The sequence below is a fragment of the Triturus cristatus genome, chromosome 3_1, assembly GCF_964204655.1.
Source record: "Triturus cristatus chromosome 3_1, aTriCri1.1, whole genome shotgun sequence".
In the NCBI taxonomy this organism is placed as follows: Eukaryota; Metazoa; Chordata; class Amphibia; order Caudata; family Salamandridae; genus Triturus; species Triturus cristatus.
In genome coordinates, this window is record NC_140583.1 from 1,117,473,796 (window position 1) to 1,117,495,075 (window position 21,280).

The window sequence follows — 21,280 nt, forward strand, 5'->3', positions numbered from 1 at the left end:
ACTCATTCAGTTGACAACACAGGAGGCAGCGACATCGCCTGTCCTCCCTTGGACTCAGGAACATACACAAGCTTTTGAAAGCTTAAAGAAAGCTTTATGTCAAGCACCTGTTTTAGCAACACCATGTTACAGCAAACGTTTTACACTTTTTGTTACAGAACGTGAAGGTACTGCTTTGTCAGTACTCACGCAGGAACAAGCAGGATCACACAAGCCATGTGCTTATTTTTCCAGTACATTAGATCCCGTAGCCCAGGCTCTTCCTGCGTGCCTGAAATCAGTCGCAGCAACAGCTTTAGCAATCAGACAAAGCGATGCCATAGTGTTAGGACATCAATTGACAGTACAAGTACCACACGCAGTAGAGGTTCTCTTGAACCGAACCCAAACACAACACTTGACTATAGCAAGACTGACGGGTTATGAATTGACATTGTTCCAGCCACACATAGAAATCAGACGTTGTAGTACATTAAATCCTGCCACGCTTTTGCCATTGAAGTTATTACTATTACGACGAAACCCAGACAAGACTTGACAGATATTCCATTATCAGATCCAGACCTGACATTGTATGTAGATGGTTCATGCATGAGAACAAGTACAGGAGAGTTAGTGGCCGCTTATGCAGTCACAACAGACGCTGAAGTTATTGAAACAAATTGTATAGATACCTTGTCAGCTCAAGCAGCAGAGCTCATCGCTCTGACACAAGCCTGTATTCAAGCCAAAAATAAGAAAGTCAACATATACACAGATTCACGTTATGCATTCGGAGTCGTCCATGACTTCGGCGTGCTTTGGCGAGAGAGAGGTTATTTAACTTCTCACGGTGCCCACATCCAGCACGGTCCCCTTATTCAAGCTCTGTTAGATGCAATACATCTGCCGACTGCAATATCGATTATGAAGTGTAAAGCCCATACAAAAGTGACTGACATTATTTCTCAGGGTAACGACCTAGCTGACAGAACAGCTAAACAGACTGCTCAGAATCAGACTCATACAACTGACACGACAAAGACAATAGTTCCGACACCAACACACTGTATGACAGTTAAGGATCCCACCCTTGATGTAATTGACATACAGACACATGCTACACCAGAAGAAATAAAGAGATGGACTGAATTAGGAGGGATCCAAACGGATCAAGGATGGATGACGAAGGGAAAATCTATATGGTTTCTCCCCGACTCAATGGTTCAAGTCATCATTAACACAATACATAGTCCAGCGCACCTAGGAGAGAAAGCTATGCTAGACAGTATTCAACACATTTGGTTCAATAAACACTTGCGAGCAGCAGCTAAACAGAAAGTACGTACCTGCATGATTTGTTGTCAGTTCAATCCAGGAAAAGGCGTACCTGTAGAACAGGGTGGATTTCAACCCCCCGATCACCCTTTTGAAGTCCTCCAGATGGATTATATCCAGATGGAACGATGTCGAGGATTCAAATATGTCCTCGTAGTTGTATGCGCTCTTTCCCGGTGGACAGAGGCGTATCCCGTCTCAGATTACACTGCCCCGACTACTGCCAAACAGTTAGTTCGAGAATTCTTCCCACGGTATGGTTTGCCCCGTGTCGTGTACTCAGATAATGGCCAACCGTTCTCATCCGAGCTAATGAAACATGTTTCACTTTTGTTAGGCTATCAATGGAAATTCCACTGTGTCCGACATCCCGAGGCAGCAGGTCTCGTGGAGCGGCATAATCAAACTTTGAAAATTAGACTGTCCAAAGTATGTAGAGAAAAAGGTGTCGACTGGATAGTAGCTTTACCAGTTGCGCTCTTTTACATGAGAATGGTAGCACACTCTCGAACAGGGCTATACCCGTATGAGGTGATCTTCGGTAGACCACCAAATATGTGGGGACGCCTATACCCCGTAAAATAACTGATGTTGATTGTAATATGCTGACAGATTACCTGGCTTCCTTGATGTCTGCACTACAATCTTGTCGTTCACAGGTAGCTGCAGCTTTTCCCGATAACACTGAGGTGAAGCCCCATGACGTGGTTCCGGGAGACTTTGTACTTATAAGGAACTTCGACAGAAGGAACCCGCTGGAGCCTCGCTGGCAGTCGCCTAAACTCGTCTTATTGACCACAAGGACAGCTGTGAAGATTGAGGGACGTAAAGGGTGGTTGCACTCGAGCCATATCAAAAAATTTCATGGACTATCATCCGACTTGAATTATCAGCCCTGCATTCCCTCACAGACTGACTCAAAACTCCCCTTGGTTGACAAGACAGAAAAGGAAAACTATAAACTGAAACTAAGGTCTAGCAAGTCAGACAATTTGATTGTTTAAGTCCTCTCCAAGGTGAATCGGTTGAATTTGTCTCTGACATGTATCCTCTAGACCGAAATAGAGAGAGAAATAGACAGAAACAGCTCAAGAAACATGCGTACTGTAAATCACTTCGTAGTCACTGCATAGTGACATTGTTAATTATGTTTTTTCTAAGTCTTCTGATTATCATTGCCAGTATATTATTACACATGTATTACCCTATTTCCAAGCGCGCTTTCAATGTTACTGCCGAACATTCTTTTAGCGAATTACCCTCGCATGAGTTGTCTTATAGATTTGCGCTGCGCAACAACACATTCATTAGTATGTTACATCATTCTCATCAGACCAGCAATGCTACAAATTGTTGGATATGTGGCCGACTCCCTCCCTATCAGAAATACAAAGGAGTTCTGCCTCTCTTTCCGTATCCATTCACACACAATGGCTCCTGTGGAGCATGGTTTAGTTTGATTAATTCCCTAGATTCAAACTCAATAGTTTATCAAGACAACTGGGTTTGGGGAAACCTGAACCTAGTTTTACTTAAAGTCTGCTACCCTAACAAGGAGGGACTTCCCAAAAGAACAGGAACTGATCTAGAAAATGAAGTATATGGATTAGGTAACTTTACACTTAATCTCATGATCCTGAATGTTGAATCCGAAGCTACACCAATCTTGCCCGCTATGTCAGTATTTCCAGTTAGAGGCGAATTATGTGTAAGAAAGAATGGTTCAATACACATGGGCCATAGTAAATGTACCACTGTAATAGAATTCAGTGATAAAGGCAAATCTACATTTAGAGCTTCTCGTCACTCCTACTTCATCTGTGGTCACACCGCATACATACGCCTACCCCTAGATTGGGATGGTACCTGTTACATTGCATTCCTTCTGCCACCTGTTTTCCTAGCCCCGCCTGATTACCATAGGAATACCCATTTAGTACACAATAGACAGCAGAGAGATCTCCCGATTGTCGACTACACCGAAACAGCATGGGAGCAATACACAGATTTCAATAAAGGTTTCTTTCCCTACATAGGTACAGTCACTAATAGTAAGTTGATACGTAGATTAACTAGAACCCTTGAAGCAGTAGTGAATGAAACTACTTCCGCCTTAGGCAACTTAACAGAGGAGCAGTCTGCGATGCGGATTGTTGTTCTTCAAAATCGTCTTGTCCTTGACGTCATCCTGGCTGATAGGGGCGGAGCTTGTAGGGTCATCGGATCAAGTTGCTGTGTTTTCATACCAGAAAACGCGCCGTCAGTATATAAAGCCATAACTCGACTTCATAAGATCGTAAGCCAGATACACCAGAATCCAGGCACCTGGACTTGGTCCGGTTGGTTCTGGAGCGTGTTGTCAGCCTGGGGATGGAGGATCCTATCCTTCCTAGGTATTGGCTTTCTCATTCTATTCAGTTGCTGCTTGTGTCTACAATGTGGGCCAGCGATTTGTGGTCTGTGTGCCACATCGTGTATCCCGCCTTCGAATTTTCATTCAAGATCCCGGAAGAAGAAAGAAGAACAAATGATGCTATATGAACAGATTGATGGATTGATGAAGATGGATATTTCATAAGGGTCCGTAGGGGACAAGGAGGGAATGAGGAAATATGAATTTTTATGGTCAATTGTGTCCCCTATCTTAGACCCCAACGGCTCCATGTACATGCTACAAGTACATGTATGTTCCCTCCAGTTCCAGCTATGAAGACGCAAATATATGTGCGTCCAACGTCAACATGTCCTCTTTCAGATCCGCCATGAATGGGTCGAATATTCCATTCCTAAGTATGATTGGCCACCGACTTTATATGGTTCACTTTTCACATTTTACAGTTCAGGCGAACAGGCCCTGAATTCTGCCATCAAACCTTTTTCTGCTTCTACCTCTGAAATGCTCCAGCTTGGACCTGCATCCGTATCCATGAACTTTGTCCTACTCCCTGCGCGGCCAACGGTGCCTGACGCGGCCTGTTGCCTGCCAAAAACTGTATTCAGCCTTCAAGTTATCTGCGCCGCTCCTCATCCAATGCATTCCTGTCTAGTAGTTTTAGGTAAACATCCTTCCAGCTACCGAGCAAAGAGCTCGGCCTCGCTGTCTTTATGCAAGTAATTCATAGCCCCTGTTACCATGGAAGATTCCTGCCCCCTCGCATCTCATGTAGACACATAGACGCTTGTACATGCACTAACAGTCAGTATAGAATAGATTCCGTCCGAGAGACCTTTCCTTTTGGATAAAACAGTTCCTTAAACAAAGATATTAGATACGATTTGGGATTAGGTTGACCTGACCCCCAGACTTCTGTCTCCACATGTAGAGCTAAATGTCAATTCCCCTTCACCCTTTAGTTGCACGTCAATCACACGTCATGCGGCTGCGCGCGCATCTCTGCCAAATATTTCTGCTGACACTGCAGGATTCTCTTATGGATCCACCCACTTGTGACATCATTTTTAATGACGTTTCTAGTATACGCCTGTTATTACACCCATTTTCATTACGTATGTGTATTCTTATCTGTATTATCAGCTGTTACGCCTCCTACATCTGTCTTAATGCAATACTTTTCATATATATATGGTTACTTGTCAAATATGTATTGCCTATCCCTTCCTGAACCTTCGTGGTGATGGAATAAGATTGCCTGGTTCGAACCATAATTCCTTTGTAAGGAATAAAGCCCTTTTCAGAACCTCTAATACCACGGATTCTGCCTCTTATTTTGACTGAGTTATTCTTACTAGACTTTTCCGCATAAAAAATAGTACAGGTAATTTAAATATTTACCACAAGGGAAAGAAATGCATTGGATCTCCTTGTTTTGCCGTAGGACCAGATAAATCTCGCTACCTCCCTCTCAATTTGCTTAAACCAAGAATTATGTACCTCCAAGGGAATTGTTCGAAAGACATACAGCAATTTTGGCAGGATCATCATCTTGATGATATTATACCTCCCCATTACTGATAACTTCAGGTTGTCCCATCGATGAAGATCATTCTTCAATTTCCCCATTATGGGAGCCATATTTAACTCTATGATGTCCTCCACTTTAGCCGTAATGCATACCCCTAAATAAACCGCTTGCTCCACAATCTGTGTATCCGAGGCTGTAACAAATCTATTTATCAGAATCTGTGTTTTAGCTCGGTTCAGTGAAAAACTAGAATGAGACCCAAATTCTTCCGCTATGCCTTCTACAATACACATTGCTCCCTCAGGGTCAGAGTTGATTATAGCCACGTCATCGGCATACGCCAGAAGCTTAGTATCCCACCCATGCAGACTTACAGGAATGATGTCTACTGAGGCCTCAAGTCGTCTTAGAAAAGGGTCAATATATAGTGCAAATAGCAGAGGGGAGGACGGACACCCCTGCCTGGTGCCCCTACCGATTGAAAAAGACTCCGATTCTGCTCCCATTATTTTTAGTCGTGCAGTAGGGTTCATATACAGGACCCGTAGAGCATTCACAAATGGATCCCCCAGGCTGATGGCCTCCAAGACTTTCCAAAGATAGTTCCATGCCACACGGTCGAATGCCTTTTTAGCATCCAAAAAGGTGACCCCCATGGGATTTGCAAGTACTTCAGTAGCATCAGAAGGTTAAATTACCCTTCTAATGTGGTCAACCGTCCCCCTCCCCTGTATAAAACCGTGCTGCCAGACTGAGACTAATTGATGCCTCACAGTGTTCAGCCGGGTAGCAAAAATCTTTGAATATAATTTAGCATCACTGCTGAGCAACTTAATGGGTCTGTATGAGCCCATGCTAATAGGATCTTTGACCTTCTTTAAAAAGATGACAATATTAGCAGTGCCCCAGGAGCCAGGTGGTTGCGCTCCTCCCCTGACCTCCTTAAACTGCCCCATCAAAGCCTGACAGATCTCCTTAAAGAAAATCTTTAAAAATTCTATAGGGATACCATCAGTACCTGTGGCTTTACCTGCCGGTAGATCATGAAGTGCACCGAATACCTCCTCCTGTAGGATATTTGCCCCTAATTGCAGACACTCCTCCTGGGAGACCTTCCCTCTCTCGGGATAAATTCCCCCAGATCCGTATACTCTAGATGTGCGGCTGAGGGAGGGGCTCTAAATAGATCCTCATAAAACTCGCTACAGGCCTCTCGAATATCTCCAGGGTCTGTCACTAGAACCCCCCTCATGTTCTTGACCTGTTTGATATGGCCCAGTGCTATCTGTTGCCTAGCCCTGACTGCCAATAATCGACCAACGTTCGAATTCATAGCAGTCCTGTCTTTTGGCCATATACTTCCCTGCCGTCCTATCGGCATTGAAGTCGGAGAGGCATGCTTTAGTAACCATGATAGAATTCGAGGTTGCGGAGATATCCTCTCCCCCAGCCACCTTGCATATCAAATCTGTTTCCAGACATACAAGCTTCTGATAAAACAGTTTAACCTGTGCTGCCCCTTTTTTCTGTTTTGTCAAACTATATTGCAAGGTCTCCCCTCTCACTGCAGCCTTGAAAGCATCCCACATCATTCCCGGTGTGGCACTGCCGATATTATTATAAAAAAACTCCCTAATCCAGCCCTTCATATGTCCAGCACTTATACTCCTTTCGTGTTCCTATTAGTTGCAGTTCCAGGATGATAGGGTTGTGGTCGGACATTACCCTGGAAAAAAGCTCCACCCCGGCATCCTGAAGTAGAGATGGGGAAATTAAAAAATAATCCAGTCGAGCGAATTTGCCATATGGGACCGAGTAGTAAGTGTAACCCGGATCATCTACTCTCAATTTAGCCCAGACAACTACCAGGCCCATATCTTAAAAAAAATTATTATATGCCCTCATAGAGTATGGTTTGTGCCCTTTACCGGATACCCCAGTATCTCCAATGGTCCCACTTGAGCCATTAAGATTTAAATCTCCACAAACCACATATGGTGCCGACCAAAACAGCAGTTCATTAGCCAAGAAATGCAGCATTACCGGGTCATATAATACTGATGCATATGCTGAGCACAATGTGAATAAGCCGGCACTGCTTTAACACTCCATTATGACCCATCTGCCATTCCTATCAACCACCTTTTCCCCGGGGTAATGACACTGCCTTTCATAAGAATGGCTACTCCCTTAGGGGCATATTATTAAGGACAGTGTTAAAAATGATCGCCAGTTTAGCGGCAGAAAACTGCCACTAAAGCGGCAATAATGGGCTTGATAATATGCCCTTGAGAATTCCAATAGAAGTCCATATTCCGGTGTGAACATGGGCTTCTATTGGAATTCTCCAGGGCATATTATCAAGCCCATTAGCGCTGCTTTAGCGGTTCTGCCGCTAAACCGGTGATAATTTTAACACCGTCCATGATAATATGCCCCTTGGTTCTGACTTCTTGCGTTTAAAATAACTATTCCAACTCCAAAAGATGCTTGCCTGAGAGAAAATGCTGGATAGTGTTTAGGTTAAAATTACTATTCCAACTCCAAAAGATGCTTCCCTCAAATAAAATGCTGGATACTATTTAGGTTCAAATTACTATTCCAACTCCAAAAGGTGCTTGATTTTTTAAATGTGCTGAATACTAGTATGTTAAAATTACTATTCCTATTCCAAAGGATGCTTGTCTGAGGGAAAATGCTGGATAGTGTTTAAGTTAAAATAACTATGTCAACTCCAAAAGATGCTTGCCTGAGAGAAAATGCTGAATAATTTTTAGGTTAAAATAACTATTCCAACTCCAAAAGATGCTTGCCTGAGAGAAAATGCTGGATAATGTTTAGGTTAAAATTACTATTCCAACTACAAAAGATGCTTCCCTCAAATAAAATGCTGGATACTATTTAGGTTCAAATTACTATTCCAACTCCAAAAGGTGCTTGATTTTTTAAATGTGCATAATAAAAGTATGTTAAAATTACTATTCCTATTCCAAAGGATGCTTGTCTGAGGGAAAATGCTGGATAGTGTTTAGGTTAAAATAACTATTCCAACTCCAAAAGATGCTTGTCTGAGGGAAAATGCTGGATAGTGTTTAGGTTAAAATTACTATTACAAATACAAAATATGCTTGCCTCAAACAAAATGCAGGATACTGTTTAATTTAAAATTACAATTCCAACTCTAAAAGGTGCTTGATTTTTTAAATGTGCAGAATACTAGTATGTTAAAATTACTATTCCTACATCAAAGGATGCTTGCCTGTGAGAAAATGCTGGATAATGTTTAGGTTAAAATAACTATTCCAACTCCAAAAAGTGGTTGCCTGTGAAAAAAGCTGGAGAGTGTTTAGCTTAAAATAATTATTCCAACACCAATAGATGCTTGCCTGTGAGAAAATGCTGAATAGTGTTTAGGTTAAAATAACTATTCCAACTCCAAAAGATGCTTGCCTGAGATAATATGCTGGATAGTGTTTAGGTTAAAATAACTATTCCAACTCCAAAAAAATGCTTGATTCTAAAAATGTGCAGGATACTAATATGTTAAACGTACAATTCCTACTCCAAAGGGTGCTTGCCTCACAGAAAATGCTGGATAATGTTTAGGTTAAAATAACTATTCCTACTCCAAAGGGTACTTGCCTGTTAGAAAATACTGGATAGTGTTTAGTTTAAAATTACTATTCCAACTCCAAAAGGTGCTTGATTTTGTAAATGTGCTGAATACTAGTATGTTAACATTACTATTCCTACTCAAAAGGGTGCTTACCTCACAGAAAATGCTGGATAGTGTTTAGGTTAAAATAACCATTCTAACTCCAAAAACTGCTTGCCTGTGAAAAAAAGCTGGAGAGTGTTTAGGTTGAAATAACTATTCCAACTCCCAAAGATACTTGCCTGAGAGAAAATGCTGGATAGTGTTTAGGTTAAAATAACTATCCCAACTCCAAAAGATGCTTGCCTGAGAGAAAATGCTGGATAGTGTTTAGGTTAAAATAACTATTCCAACTCCAAAAGGTGCTTGATTCAGAAAATATACAGGATATTAGTATATTAAAATTACTATTCCTACTCCAAAAGTTGCTTGCCTCAGAGAAAATGCTGGATAGTGATTGAATTAAAATAAATATTCCAACTCCAAAAGGATCTTCTTTCAAGAAACGTGCATAATAATAATAATACATTGAAATTACTATTCCTACTCTAAAGATGTATTTTTTATATTTGTTATATCAACAGATTACAACAAAATACAACATCAAAAACAAACAAAATTTGGACAACGAAATCTCTAGATCCACAGAACATCATCAAAATCATATACCAAGGTAATCTTCTTAAATATAACCAATCACAAAGAAGCAAATAAATGCTAAAACATACAAACACAAAAGACACCAAATTATAAACATCATCAACACAAATTATGAACAATGTTCATTTTTTTTCTCCAGCTTTCAAACCTTCAATCAATAAGAAAAAAGAAAACTGTAACAAGGTAATTTTCATATCAATAATTTTTTTTCATTTTAAATTGTACTTAAACTATTATCAAGAAAATTATATTTTTTCTCCCACAGAAAAAGACATGCAACAGTTAAATAAATTGCTTAAACTTGAATAAGAAATGTTAACAAATAAACACAAATGTATCTCTTAGAATTAAAAAAAGTAAATTGTTTGTAATTATAAAACATTAATGTATTGTTCCTCAACCAAAACTATTCTATTATATTTCAGAGACATTATGTAAGATATTTTTAACATACTAATAATATTTTTCTTTAATCTTTTTAAGACCACAAAACAACTCAAAATCATAAATAAAATTAAGAAACAACCTCTACAATTTTATAAAGGTATGATTCCAAAAACAAAAGCCAACAAAAATAAATAACTATGTTTCTCTCCCTAGGAAACTTTACCATAAAACTATATATATGTAATAAAACTCAAAAACTATTTCCATTTTCAGAAACACAGAAAACCACAATCAATTTTCCAATCCAAAAAAACATTACATCTAATTCAAAGGTAAGAGAAATTGAAACTTTTTTCTATGCAACTAATTCATTTGTTTTCCTCCCCATAAAGCATCATTGTTCATGTTGAAATACAATAAAAAGAGAGATACATCACAATTAGGGGTGGGCGGAATTTGCGTAATCGCGTTACGCAAATCTCCGCGAAACGGTAAAAAATCTCCGCGAACACGCAGAAATTCCGCGAACACGCGGAATTGCTTGTTTGCGATACTTTTTTCCTGTTCGCGATCGCTGTATGCGTGCTCGGGGTGAAATATCTCGCGAACACGCATATTGAGAACGCGAACAAGCAAAAAATTTCGCAAAGTCGCGGAATGCAGATTTTTGGGCAATTTCGCGTTCTCCGCGGAACACGAAATTACCCAAATTCCGCAAATTCCGCGAACGGAACGGAATTTACCGCCCAGGCCTAATCACAATGTGAACAATAAACAGATTTTGAAAAAGCATATATTGAAAACTGTGAAAATGCTCGTATAAACAAACTATCATTTTCCCTCTAAACAGGTATATATCACTACATTTTAAATAAATAACAGTTATTTTTTCTTTCCTCTCTTTTCAGAAAGAAATTGCCAACAACATCCGAAGAAGCAAAGTACATTCAATCCAAGAGAGGGACTCTGCTGGACCATAGTGGGTGTGTTTATTGTAAGGAGAGACTATCTGAACCCAGGTGTCATTGGAGGTGTGTGCAATATTACTCAACCCATTTCACAGGCAGAGCGGTTACTCTTGGTGACACTGTTTTAAGAAAACCAGACCATAACCACTCTGCCTCTGCAATGGAGATTGAAGTTTGAGAAAGAATAAATGAAATCAAAGATATTGCATCCACCTCCAATAAAACCTGCAGTTCACTTTTAAGGGAGGTATCACAACAAATTCCCCCACATGTTGCAAGTAGTATGCCCACAATACCTAATTTGAGAAGAATTATTCAACATCAAAAACAGACAAGTAACCTACAAAGAGTAACACCCCAAACATACTCTGACATAATAATTCCACCTGAACTCTCTGTTACTACTTCTACTGAAACTTTCCTATTGCATGATTACGAAAACCCTCAAAAGAGAATCCTAGTCTTCAGCACACCCCATAATCTAGTAAGGTTAGAAAACAATGATATTTGGATGATGTATGGAACGTTTAAAACCACGCCCCATCCATTCACGCAAATATACACTATTCACACATACATTAACAATAGAGTAGATCCCATAGTGTACAGTTTACTCCCTGATAAACAATCCTCAACATACACTGAATTTTTATCAGTGATAAAATCTAAAACATCCAACAAAATTCAGAGAAAAGTAATAATTGACTTTGAATTAACTATGAATAATGCAATACTAAAAACATATCCAGACACCCAAATTCAAGGATGTTTCTTTCACTTTTCTCAGGCATATTGGCGAAAACTTCAAAAAACATCCTTCATTGAGGATTATATATCAGACAGGAAACTACAGTTTGAACTAAAAAAAACTAACTGCCCTTTGCTTTGTTCTTCCTGACAGTGTAGATGAGTACTACACTTCAATTACTGAATCAGAATATTTTACAGCAAATGAAGATAAATTGGCACCTATACTAAATTATTTTGAAGACACATTGATTGGCCATCTAAGCAGGTCGGGTCACAGAAGGAGACCACGTTTCCATGTGGACTGTTGGAACTGTTACTCGACCTTCTTAGAGGGAGGAGCAAAAACAAACAATGCCATAGAAGGATGTCACAACTCCTTCAACAAATCACTTGGCAAAACTCATCCTAATTTCTATAATTTTTGGGAAATTTTGAAGCAGGAGCAAAGTTTCCAGGAAATGAGAAAGGCACAATCATTAACAGGTAGTCTGAACCCACGTATTTCTACCAGAACTAAGGAAATGTCAGAAAGAGTATTGGGTGTAATTCAACAATTTTCGTTGACAGTGGCTTCAGACTACCTTGATAATCTTGCACACATTCTACACCTTTAAAACACATTTTTTTTACTTGTCTGTTTGCCCTAAAAGAACTCCTACTAATTCAATCGATAATTTCCAAAAATGTTTAAAATTAATAATAAAAAGTCGGTCTTCTTACCTTCAGATGTTTTCTTTCTTCAACTCTTGGACTTACATAACATCCATTAGTTCACCAAGAGTCCTTTATTTTAATCCTTAGTAAATAACAGAGAATCCATTTGAAAAATCCATCGACTGATATTAATATTCACACTAAAAACAGTGCATATATCAAAATACGTACCCCAAAAAATCCCGGAAATTTAAAAAATTTGTGAAAAAATGCAACAAGTTCCAACATTGCAATCCAATGCTGATCGAAATACAATAACATTTAGAAACCGCTAGAAATCCAAAATGAAGAAACCCAAGAAAAAAAATCCCGAAAATGTTTTTTTAACATAGAAAAAGCGCAACATATTTGAAAAATGCAATCCATCTAGTCTCAGAATCCTGCAGAAAAACCATAATGAACACATCCAAAGTGTATTACTGTTTAAACAAAGATTAAATACATCTAACCGCGAAGAAGCAAAAAATATTTTATTTATTAAACAATGTGCCGCTAAACCAAAAAAGTACACCTTTCCAAACACTTTTGTTTAATTAAGTGTCTAATATATATACCATTAACCACTTAATAAAACAAACGTAGTTTGTGAAAAAAAGAGACCGGACGTAGGACTACTACTGCAACATGTAAATACGGAAATTAGTTGGTGAAAACACATCAAAAATACGTAAAACACATTTACTAAATATATATACCTCCCGCATATCTCCTTACAATAAACAGTACCGCTACACTTTTTATTTTAATGATGTACATTTATCTTACCTTAATGCAGCTCTCCCTTACTTCTGCTCTCTCCAGTGACGATCTCCGTAATGATGAAACTTACGTCTACGCAGCGACATCATATGTTTTAGTAAAAATGAAAAAAGGACATTTTCTCTCATTGAAAACAATGGAAAAGTTTGAGAGACATATTAAAAATATATTATAAAATGTTTCTGTACATAATAAAATTATCAATACAATAATCTGTAAAATAAATTACATGTTTTGTATTTCTTTATACATGTTTATTAAGATTAGAAAATACAAATTAATTATTTGTTAATTTACACATTTAAATCTATACATGTATTAATTTTTTAACATTAATTAATAATAATTTACATATACTTTCTTTTTAAATATATATTATTCTTAACAATAATATTTAAACATCACATTACCTAAGTTTTTAGCAATATATTTTTATATATAATATATTTTATTAGTTCATAATAATATTTTCTATAACTTTTTAGATAACAAATAAATACTTGTAAACATTATTAATACCTGAGTATTCATTTACATAAAATGTAACCCAATCCTTAAAATAAAGTGAATAATTATTATCATCAATATTAAATATTTAATAACAAAATGAATACCTGAGTATTTTTTTATATATCTTAAAATAAAAAAATATATCTTCTATAAATGTTTCAATAATAATTTAAACAGTAGTATTAATATTCATTCCTAAGTATTAACGTACTCAAAATGTATAACAATTCCATAAAATATTTATTATTATTAGCAACAATATTTTCTCTTTAATAACAATATTAATTCATAAAAAATAATAAAGTATAAATACAATTTTGACTTTTATAAATAAATATTACTTAAATTATTTAACATACATTATCAAAAAATATAAAAAACACTTACCATACAATGCTTACCAATGCGCTGTAAAAGCATGCGTTGTATTTATACATGTTTTGTATTGGCATGCATTGTAAAATCATGGGATGAAAGGGTACATGCGGTGAAATAGTTGCGTTGTAATGCCTGCGTTGTAAAGGATGTCTCTCAACCAAGACGTATCTCAACCCATTACAGGCAAGCACCTCGATAAAGTCTATCTGCATCCTATTGAAGGGACCACCTGATTTCCTTATATGACTTATTTTTATTGGTTTGTTTCCTACATTCATCTGCTGACATGTCATGCATCAATGGCACAATTCCTCTGCAAGCATTCTAAATCTGTGATTAAGCCAATTCTGTTTGAATGACCTCACCATTGCATATCTCCCTAAATGTGTTGTGCCATGGAAATGTTGTGTCATAGGTAATAAGTTGTCTGGTAACAGTGGTCTTCCATCTGCTGACATCCAAATGTCATATCCATTTTTCTCACTTCCTGCTCTGATCCAACCCTGCTGTTTTGCTCCTGGGACATTTTCCTGCAATTCCTTGAGTTCTTCCCATGTATCTGCTACTAACAACAGCATCAAAAAAGCAGTGTTTCTACAGACTCATATGTGTAAGTCCCATTAATTGTGCAGGCCACAAGTGCACAATATTGTGTAACTTCATCAGCAAATATGTTACCTATCCATTGCCACTTCAGAGAGCTGCACATTTAACCACTGCAACATCTGTTGGTAACTGCAATGCCTCGAGTAATTTCCTCACATGCTCCCCATTTCTGATTGTGGTTCCAGATGTGGTCATGAAACATTTTTGAGACCATAACTCTCCGGAATCATGGATCACACCAAAACCATGCTGACTATCAGTAAATATTGTCACTCTCAATTGAGATGTTAAACTACAAGCTGTTTTAATCATCTTTCTGCAACTTGTGCTTCGGTAAAAACCTCAGAACCATGAAGCTTCTACAACTTCTTGAATTGTACAGATAGCATAAGCTGCTTTCAGAGTACATTAATTGTATCTCAAACATCAGCGATTGACAACAATTACATAATTAGGCTCAGTCAAAGGCTCATCTCCTATGTCTGGCCTTGGTTTGGTGCAAACTTCATCATCATTACGGTTGATCTCATTTATTGGCAACAAGAAAGATGGATTTAAAATATGACAGCATTTTAAAACAGTATTCTCATTGTCAACAATCTGTTGTTCATACTTGGTGAGCCTACTACTTGTCTTGTACTGGGCTTTTGTTCTGGTGAGTAATAGTTCAAAAGAGGGAGGGATCATAAGAGTTAAAGGATGTCCCATCACTATATGCTCACCTCTCTCCAGACTGACAGCAACTGCTGCCACAGATTTAGGCAGTAAGGCAGTCCTGTGACTACTTGGTCATGGGTAGTCGAAAAATATGTCACAGGTCTTTGTGAATCTCCATGCATCTGGGTAAGCACTGACAAAGTGCAGCCCTCCCACTCACTGCCAAACAATATAAACATCTTATTGTAATCAGGCATTCCTAGTGCACGGGGCACAACAGAGACTTTCTCTCAGCTTTGGGAAAGCTTTTAAGCATGCGTTGCCCTATGGAAGCGGATCAGGCACATCTTTGTGTGCCAGCCTCAGCAAACGCTTAGCCGTCTGGAAAAGTTCAGTAGCCACTGTCTACAGTAGCCAACCATTTCTAAAAGCATTCTTACTTCTCCCTGAGTTGTGGGCGGATTCATTTGAAGGATGGTCTCAACTCTTTCTGGTTACACCTTTCTTGCTCCTTTCTCAAAAATATGTCCCAAGTATTGGACTTCTTTTTGACAATGTTGCAGACACTTTGGGTCTGATTCCCATCTCACTCGGAAGGGCTCCGAAAACGATCTGGCTGGAAAACGTACGGGACGTACGCGTGTTTTCTGTCCGACTCATACAGCTGTACGAGCGAGCAAGTACAATGCGAGAAATGCAAAATCGCCGACCAAATTGTTTCCGGGTCCAAAACGCTCCGTACGTCTCACCCATAAGCAAACCGTGCTGTGCAATGGAGGCGATTTATGACTGAGCCGCTACGATGCACGATTCGGACAGCTGAATCGAGTCGGAGCATATGACACGTAAACGCTCTGGGAAGCGGACTTCAGGGGTCTGCGCTGGACCCCCCTTCACCCGTAGCCTTATGAGTCGATCACAGGGGGGAAACCAAGGGATCCAGTCACACATGAATGTACGGTGCGGGTGGCACAGATGCGTCCCCACTTCAGGGGGTGCCTTTGTGCACAACGTACCTTTTTCATCAATGGGAGTCTATGTACGCATCATACAACAGGCTCCCATTGAATTCAATGGGGCTCCGAATGACCCGTGTCCATCAGCGCTTGTTCGCATCCTACTCGGGCGCTCGGAGACCTGGAGCACAAGTCGATTGGAAAGCCCTCCGGAACCGAGTCGGACGGAGCCTTCTCCCAGCGAGATCGGAATCGGCCCCTATATATCCATTCTCATTCAGGTGATTTAAAAGTGCAGTCGTATCCTGACTGCAAGCTTCTTAGGTATCTGATGCCACAAATAGGCCATCAATATAGTGCACGAGAACTGAACTGTAAGACATCTGCAGAGACTCCAGACTCTTTTTTTCAAGTTCTGGTTGGATGGATGGACTCTCTGTATACCCTTGTGGATCTCAGCACCATGTCATGAACTCTCTTTCTGAACACAAAAGGGGAAAAGGACTGACTCTCCTCATGCAATGGAACAGAGAAGAAAGCTTGATGCAAGTTCACTACAGTGAACCACTCTGTGATGAATTAGATCAGAAAAAAGATGGTGGCGAGATTTGGTACCACCAGACAACAATCATTTGGAGGTCCTGCACAATTTGTTATTACCATTGGGTTCCTGTAAATCCATGATCGGAGAGTTGCATGGGTATCCAACAATTTCTCTTAATATCTCTTTTCTCAATTAGTGGAGTTAATCCTGCAGCTGTTTCTGGGGTCAATTTATATAGTGATGGTCTCGGATGGGCAGAATTCAGTTTCACTGTGACCCTAACAGGTTCTACAGCTTTAATCAGTCCGATATCTTTTCCTGTGAGATACCATACTTCTGGGTTCACTGTCCCTTTTAAATCGAGAGGCAATTCTTTGACAGTTCTTATTGGATATAATCCTATAGTTATTTCTTGTTGGGCCATTTTAAATTCGGCATCCTCATCATGTGTGTGAAATTCAATACCATCCGGCGTACAGTAAATAGTGCAACTTAATTTGCTCAATACATCTCTCCCTAAAAGGTTTACAGGACTAGAATCACAGAAAAGAAATTGATGATTTTCCTGAAATAAAGCCATTTTTATAGAAACCTTTTCTGAAACTGAGTTGGTTATCTGTTTATTTGAAATAGTGAATCGAGTAGCACTGGTGTCAATCAAAAATGACACACGGTGGCCATTTACTTCTCCTTCTACAAATGGTCCACTCCGATCTTACTCTAAGACAACCCTAGGCATGGAATCTTCCTCTCCGTCAGGCACCATCACTGGGAATTGTCAAAGCCAAATCTATCACTGTCTAACATCGGGAACTGTTGAAATAGATTCTGATTCTGAAATGGATTTAGATTTGCATTGGTCATCTGATTCAAATTAAATCTAGGATTTCCCATATTTTGTGGGACCATCTGGAATTGTGGAACCTGCATCATTGCAACCTGTTACTTTTTGGCATTTGCATCTTCTGGACTGGTACATTCTGCATCTGATTTACTCCTTGCATTTGATCATTTCCGTTCATTCTATCTGGAATAGGTCTACATGCCCTCTTCCAATGCCCAATTTTTTTTACAGAGGTGACAAGGGGCCCTGTTCTTAAGCTTGGTACATCTACACTAAAATTTGCATCATCCTGATTGACTCCTCTGCCATGCCATGCTCAGCCCCACTGCCGCCATGGTTGCAGGTGCAACAGTAGCACTGAAGCTGTACCAAAACATGGTGAAAACACTTAAGAGGAAATAAACGCTTGTTTGCCAGTATAGCATTGCCTTCGAGTTCAGTGTCTGGAATCTGCCTGGCCCTAGCCTGAGAATCTGGACTGCAAACCTGCTCAACTCTGACCACGCTATTACATTGCAATGCTGCTACATGTAAGTGTGGTATCCTGCTCTTCTTGATGTTTAGTCCTTTCTTTGTATTCTGTGCCTATGCTGCTCAGCCATCGTAAGAGTGATGTCATGGAATATCCCTTTGTGTCTGGTTGAGTGAAATGTCAGTTGGTATTTGTGGGCTGAGCAGCTGGGATGCTGCTCCCGGTGGGGCTGGTTCCTGCTACAACTACCTTATAATCTACAATTCCTGTAACTAATTACTCCTGATTGAACTGAAGAATAAACTACCTTTTAGATTTACATCAACTCTGCCTACCCTCCTTACCTTATTACAGTAAACCTGCAAACTTGATCCTGGGTGCACTGCGGCCAGTAGTGCCTTGTTATTTTAATTGCAGCCAGTACCAGTTGGTGCGAGCTGACGAACCTGTGAACATTAAATTCCCCTTCACTAATCACCACCGCACTCAGCCTCCCCAAGGAGCTAGAGGGCCTAGGGTGTATGGCGGGTGGTATTAAGTGTTGGGGCCGGGAGGATATAGGGGAACAGCAGGAAGTTAAAGGCAGGTTCACAGGAGAAAAAGAATGATGCTAGAAGCCAACCTCACTGAAAAGGAAGCACAGAGGCTTGTGGAGGTGACAGTAGCAGAAAGGCAGAGGGAGAGGTAATCCCTTGTGAAAACAGTAGGTTTTTTTTTGCCTAGAGCAAGCCTGCTTGAATTAACGCTCAGTTGACTCTTTGTCGAGCTGATACATAAAAGGGATAATGCCACTGCGTAAAGTGAAGGCATGTGGGGGCCAGGGTGAAAAATGGGTCTGGAAAGACACCTCAGCAAAAATGGACCCCGTTAGGGAACGTGAATGAAGTAAATCTGTGGAGAGTACTCTCACTGGGCCCCAGAAGGAAGCAAGCCTCCTTCTCCTACTCCTAGAGTATATCTGACATAGTATTAAATTGGCACTCCTCCTGCTCTGGGTGAGCTTGTGGAGTAATAGTGAGGCAAGCTTTACCTATTATTGAGGACTGTCTGAGTCCTGGTAAGGGGTCTCCATTCCCTGGCTGAACTATGTCTTCAAATTCCTGATCGATATTGGTCTACCTGAATTGTTTAATACCCCTGGTGTTATTGCTAAGAGCAATAAAAGGGTGGTCAAGCAGAGATTTGCTGAACATACCTCCGAACAGAGGATTCAGGAGGCCATCTGTAAACAAACTATTCACCACTAATACTCCTTTTTTGCAACAGGCGATACTGCCATGTATCTCACACTAGAATTAACCCACTGAGAGAGGTCTCTCCTTTTTAGATCCAGGTCAGGGATGGTTTGGCGTTTAGTATGTTTTTATGATGGAGCTAATGTTTGGGGTAGTATGCTGCCCCCCTGTTCTTTTAATGGTAGGGCAGAACAATCCCTGTTACATTTTATGTTTTTCTGTTGCTTTTATCATACGTTTTTCCGGCTTTGTCTTAAGCCCACATTGAACAATCTAGCCTTCGAAAAATGAAGGATGGCTTTAACCTTCCTACAAATGTTAAATAGCCAAGATATTTGCTATAGCATATGTTGCGTCCTCAAGATGGCTATTCCTAGCAGAAAAGGTGCCTAGGGGACAGATCCATACTCTTCTATTAATTTAATGCACTGTTTGCAACAGAACAATGTGATTTTAATGCTTTTAGCTATTAATAATTAATTGAGAATATTTATAATGCTGCATGAATTTTATTTGTTTGATCGTATTGCTTTCATTTTATGCTTTTCTGATCTCTTTAACAATGATTAAAGACTTATATTGATTGAAGTCTCCCAGCACGATAAGGGACGAACATTTGGCAGAAACCCCAGCACACCCTATGGAGGAGACCACTGTGATGTCTTTGGGTCAATCTATAAAGATATTTGTGGGAAAATATTTTTTTTAAAGCAAGAGGAATATAATAAGTGACTCTATTATTCTAGTTTCAGTAACAGACTCGGACCTTGCTCTGGGGGATGAAATGGGTGAAAATATAGGTGGGATATTCTCATTGGAACTTGTGCTTTCCTTGTTCCTGAGCCTCTCTCCTTTTGTAATAAACAATGCCACAGAAGACAGGGAGGCTGCATGCCAAGTGCTGGATGTGCCAGTGGAGAAAGGGAGTGGGAGGTGGGAAGAACACCCTATTAGAAGAGGTGGGATGGGATAACCTAGGATTACACACCCGTCCCCCGTTGGTTCATAGTCCTCTACATGGCTTAGATATAATGGTCACACCAGCCCTATCATTATAAGAGGTGATGTTCTTAATGCAGAAAACCTACAGGCAATATTAGGAGGAATTTAAACAAACTAATAATTGCATGCCCACCTTAGTGCAGCCAGTACCAGAGAAAAGAGACCAAGAGGTATTGACATCGGCAGTAATCATTGAGTTGGAACACTCACAAAAGGCAAGCCTACCAACTGCATATTTCTCAAAATGTCTGATGTTGGTGATAAGGAGGGGGTGGTACCGGGGCGCAAAGGGCTATATACTTTAGCTCTGAGAATTAGGGAAGACACAGTAAAAGCCGCAAAAAAAAGGAACCGGAAAAAGAGGTGGTGAGAAACGGCAGCGGATGCCCCTAGGGATAGAAACGGGCCAAAAGAAGCAAGGGGAATTAGAAAGAGGGAAAGTGGAACCCCAAGAGGGGTTAGAGCCCCACGCAGAGGACCCTGAAGGCTTGTGGAACAGAGCTATAGGGGAACAACTAACTGCTAAAGAGAGAAAGGAACTGTGAGGTTGCTGTGTCTGACAAAAGAAAAAAATATGAGGCCACTCTAGAACAACTTGTGAAAATTAGACACAGAGGTGCCGATTCCGATCCATTATAAATTTACCCCGTACGAATCGTATCCGGATTTCTTTCCGTACGAATCGTACAAGTCCCGTACAAACTGGCAAGTACGATTCGTATGGGAAAAAGTCCATACGAATCGCATTGGGTGAATTCCCCGACACGTCCTCGGGTCGGGAAAAGTGTCTGACACGTCCCCGGACAGTTTTACGTATGAATCGGAAAACTGAAGTCTGAGCGCGCAAGTACGATCCGTACCGTCCGTCCGATTGTACAACCGTATGGAAAAAAGACCGTCCGGAGCGAACTCCTATAGCAACCATGGAGATGTCCAAACATGT